Source organism: Eptatretus burgeri, chromosome 3 (genome assembly GCF_056783735.1).
Source record: "Eptatretus burgeri isolate ZD-2024b chromosome 3, Ebu_testis_v1, whole genome shotgun sequence".
NCBI classification, from domain to species: domain Eukaryota; kingdom Metazoa; phylum Chordata; class Myxini; order Myxiniformes; family Myxinidae; genus Eptatretus; species Eptatretus burgeri.
Genome location: NC_140963.1, coordinates 20,576,023 through 20,583,673, shown reverse-complemented (window position 1 = coordinate 20,583,673; position 7,651 = coordinate 20,576,023). Strand labels below are relative to the sequence as shown.

Genomic DNA, 7,651 nt, shown 5'->3' with positions numbered 1-7,651 from the left:
TCAGTCAACCATATTTTACAAAGCTTAAATGCGGGACCATTGCAGGGTCGGTGATATTAATCTCTAAAAATTTCAGAACGACCGGTTGCGCGGTTTGGGCTGGAGGCGAGCGCCATCACCCAACCCACGCCATCAAAATATTGGCGACCACGGTCCGCTAAGGGACCCGTGACCTTTGGACTTATCCGAGAGTCACGACCTAAATTCCGGGTCTTCGGTGGTAGACGACTCCACTGCTCCACCTAGTGGTCGTTTCTCGCCACCGACCCTCCGGCCCACAACAATATTGTTGAGGGGGTGGGAGTCGGCGGATTCCCCATGCAAACGCCCCTCAAAATGATTTACTGGATGATGACGTCATTGGCATCCAGATCGGGAAAAATAGTTAAACGAGTCAAAAAAAACAAAAATCTTTTAAAACGAAACAAACATGTAGGTATGGAATCCCCCAAAAACAACCAAACAATGTAGGAAGGAATGACAAGGGATGACACTATAATACAACACCATAATCCTTTTACGGATTGCCATCACGACATATTTTAACATTTTTGTTGTAGGTGGCAATAGTAACAATTGTATGAAGATGTCTATGTTAGAAGTAGTGTGGGTTGGTGCAATTCATATTTGGGACCACGGTGGGATTGTTAATTCAATGATTTCCGGTCAAGAACACTCCACCCTTAAACCCCATACATACCACCGAAGGTGGATGGAGGTTATGTTTTCAGCCGTCTGTCTGTCTGTCTGTCTGTTTGCTTGTTCGTCAATTGCTTACACGTCACAATTTCAAACCGATATTCACAAAACTTCACCACATGCTAGAGTTCATCATTAGCAAGAAGCCTATTGTTTTTTGAGGTCAAAACGTCAAAAGGTTATCAGAGGCCGAGTTTTGAAAATTGTTAATTTTCATCTGATTGACTGGAAATTTGAAGAGGAGTTGCATATTTAGTGATTGAATTCAACCACCAATTATTTTTGAGGTCAACATCGGCCAAAAGGTCAAAATAGGCCAAAGGTCAACAACAGGTAAGATTTCTAAAATCATCAATTTTCATCCATTTGACTTGAAATTTGAAGAGGATTTATATTTGAGGTCACTGAATTCAACCAGCCAATAATTATTTTTGAGGTCAACATAGACCAAATGGCCAACATAGGCCAGAGGTGAAAAACTTTGGTGATATTTCTAAAATCTTCAATTTTCATCGCATTGACTTGAAATTTGAAGAGGATTTGCATGTCAGGTCACTGAATTCAATCAACAAGTATTTCAGAGGTCCACATAAGCCAAAATTTCGACATAGGCCAAATTTCTAAAATCCTAAATTTTTATCCGATTGACTTGAAATTTCAAGAGGATTGGTGGATTTGGTCATCAATTTCAACCACCAATTATTTTTAGGTCAAATTTGTTTTGTGGATTTCGCAAGTATCGCACTATGCAGGACATCTCGTTTGTTTGTTTGTTTTATGAACCAAATATTTCAAAAAAGTTGTCGATGGATTTGGACGAAGTTTGGTGGAGAGCTTGGGTATGTGACACGGATGAAATGATTCGGTTTTGGTGACGATCCGGATCCGCATCCGAAAATTTTTCGATCCTCGTGGAGGATCTCTAAGTCTTACTCCCGTTGTTGTTCTTCATCTTCTTCTTGTGGACTTTTTTGTTTCACAGCCTACAGTTTTCATCGAAACTTCCTGAAACTTGGCATATATAGGTAAAAATACCCTGCGCAGACAGTAACCATCTCCGATTTTGAAAATTCCTCCGAGAAAAAAAAGTTATGATGTCAAAATATCTCCGCTAATGGAAATCGCCTAAACAATTATCTCCGAAACTAGGCAAGCTTTTTGAATTCTGTTTGTGGGAATCGAGCAGGGCATTAGCAGAGATGAATTACCGCACATATGATATATCACTTTTTATGACGTCATTCCTATTTTTTGTTTCACAACCCAGAATTTTCATCGGATCTTCGTAAAACTTGCCATGTATATGCAGAAAGCCCACGCACAGGCAGTAACCATCTCCGATTTTGGAAATTCTTCCTAAAAAAAAGTTGACGTCATAATATCGCCGCTAATGGAAATTGCCAATACCATTATCTCCGAAACTAGGCAAGCTGTTTGAATTTTATTTGTGGGAATCAGGCCGGGCATTAGCACAGATAATTTATCGCAAACCTGAGACATCACAATGACGTCATATTCGTTTTTATGACGTCATCATTAAGAGGACGAGGATCTTAGCTCATTTGAGCTTGTTAAAGTGATTTTCACCATTGAGTGATGGGGCTGAAACATCCATCCATCCATTGGGACCACACTCTGTGCAGAGCGTTGGTGTTGCCGAAGCAGCCTCCTGGGCTATTGGGCACAATACTGGACAGCTCGCCATTCCGACGAAGGATACCAGCAAGCTGGTACTCATTTTGACAACCTCAGGAGGATGACAGGAAGAGTCAACCCCACCTGGTATTAATTCAACATCACAGCTAAAAAATATAGCACGACATCTCAAAATTTATGGACGGATTCGGGCGAAACTTGGTGGGTGGACGAGTTGGTTAGGTGACAATAACAAGCCGATTAAAATGTAGTTCAGGTGTGAATCCAGCTCCGGCCTTTCAGTGGGATACAAAACATAAATTAATCACGCTGGCAGGGGGGATGCGCTCTACCGAGTGCCCTTCCAGTTGTGTATTTTATCCGTTTTGGGATGGAGACGGAAAAACGTCAAAAGATTTTGTGTTGGTAATCAGTAAAATAATTGTGGTGTTGTGTTGTGGTACCATTCCTATACCTTGTCATTCCTTCTGACGTCGTTTGGTTGGTTTTTTTGGGGGGAGGATTTCGTCCTGACATGGATTTTCATTTTTATAAAATGTTCTTTTCTGACTTTGTAGGATCCAGAACTAAACCTTTTATATATCGGTATGGATATGTAGATTAGAGAAATGTCAACCGTTTGACGCAGCTTGTGTTGATAAATTCGTTGTTTTCTCCACCTGTGCCTAATTAGCGATTGTTGCTGCAGCTTCCTTCCTTTAAGCTCGTTATGGGTTTCGTTAAATCTGTTACTAATTAATGTTTACACTCAAAGAGCTAGAATATTGTATTCAACATCGTTACACATTTACATCCGTAACGTATCTTGGAGTTCATGTGATGATGGTGATGATGGTGATGATGGTGATGATGGTGATGATGGTGATGATGATGATGATGATGATGATGATGATCCAGTTCAAGAGGACGTTCAAAACACGAGATGTTGGTTCGAACGTCCTTTCGAGTTCCCGAAACGACACTCGCACCGATTTGATTGTAGTTTTGTGTGCGTGTAGTTTGCGAAGCGATAGTTTTACGGTAAATCGTTATATAGTGTGCGCCCTCTCGGGGAACCCACGGAGGGATCGTTAATTCAACGACTCCCAGTCAAGAACACTCCCCCCCCCCCTTGTACATACCCTTGCCCCAACCCACGTCGCAGGACAAAAGCTCACCCCCTGCTCCGAGACTCCACCCCCACACACACAAACTCCGCCCACCCTCGACATTCGCCACGCCCACCCTCGACATTCGCCACGCCCACCCTCGACATTCGCCACGCCCACCCTCGACATTCGCCACGCCCACCCTCGACATTCGCCACGCCCACCCTCGACATTCGCCACGCCCACCCCCGAGATCGCTCCATGACCGGCAGACCCGCCGTCGCCAAACATCACCCAGTGTTGCATCGACGTATACACATTGGTGTGCAACATATGTACGAACGCTGCTAAAAATCATGATTAAAGGTATTTGGAGACTCAGTGCAATGAAGAGGAGGCGAGTTATCACCCTCACCCTGAACGAATGACGAATATTACCCGTCACCTTCAATCGAACGTTAGGCCTGGCCAGCGGGTTCGTGAAAGACTGGGCAGACCGACCCCCAGATAAAAAGGATTGACTAATTATTAGGCCGGAAATGAATAAAGAAGAAGATGAAGTAACGTGATCTCCTCCCACACGTGTTTGTGCGTGACGTCATATTTAAATCGAGCGTCACATATAAATATAACGGAAAGTGCAAACTTTTATTAAAAACACAGGATGAACAATTTATTTTTTATTACACATATTAATAACTATAATTGCCGTGTGCATAATACACGGACAGAGTATCCCAGAACTAAAAAAAAAAAAAATCAAGAATGGAGCAGATTCGTTTGGATTGGAACTTTTCACAGGAACAGCTGAACACCGCGTGGGTTTGTCCTTCGACGAGGAGAAGAAAAACGCCGGGAATAATTAATTAATTTTAAAAAAAAATACATCATCATTCGGCCGACGTGACCCCCCGGTGACGTCACCACGTTGGGTGCACGTCGAGTTCCTACAAGAGCGAAGCGAAGCGCACGTAGGCGCACGGCGGGATGGCCGTGACGCGGTCGGCGCTCGCTGCCCAAGGAGCCATTTGGCTGTCGGCGTGCGGACCTCGCAGGAAGTGCGACAAGAAGCCCTCGGGGCTGGTCACGAGCTGGTGCGTGCCCCACGGGCCTGGCATCTCCCAGAGGGCGGGCGAAGGCATGGCCGGCGGACCCATGAGGACCGACGGAGATAACGCGTGCGTTGACACTGCCGGTGGTCCGTTCGGGCGCGCTGCTGCTTGGTGGTCGTTTTGCTGCGCCTCTGGGTCACGGGTCACGGGTCGCGGTTGAATCTCCTGTGATTTGCTCTGTTTCTGAAGCTTGGAGCGTCGGTTCTGGAACCAAACTTTGATCTGCACGACCGCGGGAAAACGGAATGGATTCGTTATTGGTGATCAATGACGTCATACAAGCAACCACAACAGCTGTGCCCGTGCGTCAGGTATTCAACCAAAGCGAATTTCAAAGTGAGTCAAAATGAAGGTGTTTTGTGTGTGCGTGCGCGTACCTGTGTGTACCTGTGTATACGTATACCTGTACCTGCGTGTGAGCATTATGTACGTGTGTGTGTACGTATACCTGTACCTGTGTGTGTATACGTATACCTGTACCTGTGTGTACCTGTGTATACGTATACCTGTACCTGCGTGTGAGCATTATGTACGTGTGTGTGTACGTATACCTGTACCTGTGTGTGTATACGTATACCTGTACCTGTGTGTACCTGTGTATACGTATACCTGTACCTGCGTGTGAGCAGTGTGTGTGTGTGTACGTATACCTGTACCTGTGTGTGTGTACGTATACCTGTACCTGTGTGTGTGTACGTATACCTGTGTGTGTGTGTACGTATACCTGTGTGTGTGTGTACGTATACCTGTGTGTGTGTGTACGTATACCTGTGTGTGTGTGTACGTATACCTGTGTGTGTGTGTACGTATACCTGTACCTGTGTGTGTGTGTGTGTGTACGTATACCTGTACCTGTGTGTGTGTGTGTGTACGTATACCTGTACCTGTGTGTGTGTACGTATACCTGTACCTGTGTGTGTGTGTGTGTGTGTACGTATATCTGTACCTGTGTGTGTGTGTGTGTGTGTACGTATATCTGTACCTGTGTGTGTGTGTGTGTGTGTGTACGTATATCTGTACCTGTGTGTGTGTGTGTACGTATACCTGTACCTGTGTGTGTGTGTACGTATACCTGTACCTGTGTGTGTGTGTGTGTACGTATACCTGTACCTGTGTGTGTGTGTGTGTACGTATACCTGTACCTGCGTGTGTATACGTATACCTGTACCTGCGTGCGTGTGTGTGTATGCGTAAGTTTACCTGTACCTGCGTGTGTGTGTATGCATACGTATACCTGTACCTGCGTGTGTGTGTATGCATACGTATACCTGTGCCTGCGTGAGTCCTAGCGTGCTGGCCAGCTCGGTTCGTTCTGGCTGGGACAGGTACCGCGAGTGCTGGAAACGGCGCTGCAGCAGGGCCACTTGCATCGCTGAGAAGTTGGTCCTTGGCTTTCGCTTCTTGCGATCCTTGCGAGTTCCAGCGGATGCTTCAGCTTCACGGGTGTGGGTGAGGTCTTGGTACGAAGCACCGCGAACTGCAGTGTTGGTGCATCAGATGAGATCAGGACAGGGAGGGAAGGGCGATGGAGTGTGGGAGGGGGTGCACAGGTATAAGGATGATCATTCGAGGTTTCATCTTGCGGGATCTGGCGATTATACATGTTGGTTTTTAAAAATTAAACGTCACGTTTGTGTGTGCCTAGTGGGACGTTCGTGAAGCCATGGATCAAGATGGGTTCGCTATGAACGATGTGCTAATTATGATTGCTTTTCGAACTCTCGACGTTTCATGCTTTCCATGAACGGCAGCCAGACGACACGTTTGTATGGACCAAGTTTCTGTTTGAATTGGGTTCTCTACATCTAAACAAAGGGACAAATAACCAAATCAAAACCAATATTATTGTCATTCATTGATTCATACAATCCCGTCCATGCAAATCTATATATTATTCTAATTTGTGCCAGATTAGATGTTTTCTTTTAAAGGTGCGCAAGCTCGTATCATCACTGGGAAAAAATTGTTGCTGGACATATATATATATATATATATATATATATATATATATATATATATATATATATATATATATATATATATATATATATATATATATATATATATATATATATATATATATATATATATACACACACACGCACACAATTGGGAAGATGCAAGAAACAATGATGGTACCGTGTCTAAACGTTTTCTGATTATTGTATTTCAATTTTTTAATTTTCCTTGTAAATTAAAATGATGTGTACGGTGTGTAGTCAGGCTTGTATATACTATATATATATATATATATATATATATATATATATATATATATATATATATATATATATATATATACAGTATATGACATGTCAAAGCAGGATAGCCGACATGCCAAACACGAGTATAAATATGGATGAAACACACTTTTGGATATCCAACCATAGTCCGCAAGGAATGTGTAACGTGTGCAACGGGGCTCTGTGGCAGCCAGCCACACCACGAACCCGGGTCTAGTATCTCGTCTCCGTAGCTCTTAGCGGTCGCCTGTTGCTCCCACAGGCGGGGATAGCCACCCAGAGGTCGTGCACACCACGAGTCTGTGGCCACCCGAGCCCCGGAGTGATGCCGAAGCCACAATTGTTAAAGGGTGAGGCGGAGATCCCCGGCGAGCTCACGTCGGCGAAAGTCCGTGGAAAGGGGCAGTCTGGAGCAGCGAGCCAGCCAGGAGCTTGGTCCCGCGTGTTTGCTCCAGCATCACGCAACGTCGTGAAATCGCACCCTTGACTCAGCAAGGGAAGCATCGCCTGCATAGTCGCCGATTTCGAATCGTCGGTACCGTAAGAGCTTTAGGCGTGTGCGAGTTGCTCCTGATTTGAGCAACACCTTTGCCTGAACGGAGCAGCCAGAATCGATCTTCGATGCTTTTATGGCATCTCCGGCGACCTTTACTTTAACAGAAGTGAGAATTGGGATGTGTGGAGCTGCTCTCGTTAACGCGTGCGCGCCCCTAGCGGCGGTGGACACTCGGCTCCGCCCCGCACCACCTGATTGTTGTACTCACGCCACAGGTGATTGTTTTCCCCACCAGCGGCGTTCTTCTCTCCCTGCCGTCATTGAAGGCGCATCTGCCACTGAAACCCCCAAGTCGCA

At 45.1% G+C, this 7,651-nt stretch overlaps 1 pseudogene across 1 annotated transcript; it reads right to left on the bottom strand.

Annotated features, from left to right (window-relative positions):
• Positions 1–4,097: 4,097 nt before the first annotated feature.
• Positions 4,098–7,439, bottom strand: LOC147029505 (homeobox protein Dlx3b-like; annotated as a pseudogene). Its single transcript, XR_015055722.1, has 3 exons — positions 7,006–7,439; positions 5,824–6,032; positions 4,098–4,777 (listed from the first exon to the last, which is right to left on the bottom strand). The product of XR_015055722.1 is annotated as a homeobox protein Dlx3b-like (transcript).
• Between the last annotated feature and the right edge of the window lie 212 nt (positions 7,440–7,651).